Source organism: Bison bison, unplaced genomic scaffold (assembly GCF_000754665.1).
Source record: "Bison bison bison isolate TAMUID 2011002044 unplaced genomic scaffold, Bison_UMD1.0 scf7180017864456, whole genome shotgun sequence".
Lineage (NCBI taxonomy): Eukaryota > Metazoa > Chordata > Mammalia > Artiodactyla > Bovidae > Bison > Bison bison.
This window is the reverse complement of record NW_011495018.1, coordinates 27672012-27673435: the sequence shown is the minus strand read 5'-3', so window position 1 is coordinate 27673435 and position 1424 is coordinate 27672012.

Below are 1424 nucleotides of genomic sequence, written 5' to 3'. Positions count from 1 at the left end.
GTCAAGGCTATGGTTTTTCCAGTGGTCATGTATGAATGTGAGAGTTGGAGTGTGAAGAAAGCTGAGTGCTGAAGAATTGATGCTTTTGAATTGTGGTGTTGGAGAAGACTCTTGAGAGTCCCTTGGACTGCAAGGAGATCCAACCAGTCCATTCTAAAGGAGATCAGTCCTGGGTGTTCATGGAAGGACTGATGCTGAAGCTGAAACTCCAGTACTTTGGCCACCTCATGTGAAGAGCTGACTCATTGGAACAGACTCTGATGCTCAGAGGGATTAGGGGCAAGAGCAGAAGGGGATGACAGAGGATGAGATGGTTGGATGGCATCACCGACTCAATGGTCATGAGTTTGAGTGAACTCTGGTAGTTGGTGATGGACAGGGAGGCCTGGCGTGCTGCGATGCATGGGGTCGCAAAGAGTCAGACACAACTGAGCGACTGAACTGAACTGAACTGCATGGTAGTTCTAGTTTTAATTTTTTGAGTGACCTCCATATTGTTTTCCATAGTGGCTGTACCAATTTATGTTCCCACCAAGAGTGCACAAGGGTTTCCTTTTTCCACTAATATTTGTTATTTGTTGTCTTTTTGACAACAGCCATTCTAATGGATGTGAGTTGATACCCCTGCTCTCATTTTGAATGCAGATACCTTTTGTCCGGGTTGTTGTTTGACGTTCAGTCACTAAATTGCGTCCGACTCTTTGAGACCCTATGGACTGCAGCTCATACCAGGCTTCCCTGTCCTTCACTATCTCCCAGTGTCCAGGTAAAGCAATGAAACTGATACTATCTTGACTGCCCGCAGACTCCAGATCACCACACCTCCACCTCTGAGAGCGATTTCTTGCTCCTTTGCAGTTCCCAGTCTAGATTTTGGGCATGAGGTTTACATGATTCCTCTCTTCTTGCTGTAATCATACTGGACTTTACGGTCCTTGGGGGACAATCATTCAACTTCCCATCCTTACAGTTTCTTCACTTCAAATCCAAGGATTGTCATCCTTCCTTTCATTTCAATTACTCTGAATTTCAAGTCCCAAATTCAAGTCCCATTCTCCACCCCTTTCCTTTCATGCTTGGCAGATAATCTTTCCTTTTACTTAAGGAATCGGAGAACTTTAAGTTCTATGTCTCTTAATTTCCACTTTATCACTTCCTTTCTTCCATCTTAAATAATTGCTACTTCTGTTTCTAATCAATCTCTCTAACATGTTGGCAAAATGATAATAACTTTATTGAGCATTTGCTGTGTATAATATGTGCTGTCTCATTTAATCCTTATTAAATGGTGCTATTAAATGGACTATAAAGAAAGCTGAGCACAGAAGAATTGATGCTTTTGAACTGTCATGTTAGAGAAGACCCTTGAGAGTCCCTTGGACTGCAAGGAGATCCAACCAGTCCATTCTAAAGGAGATCAGTCC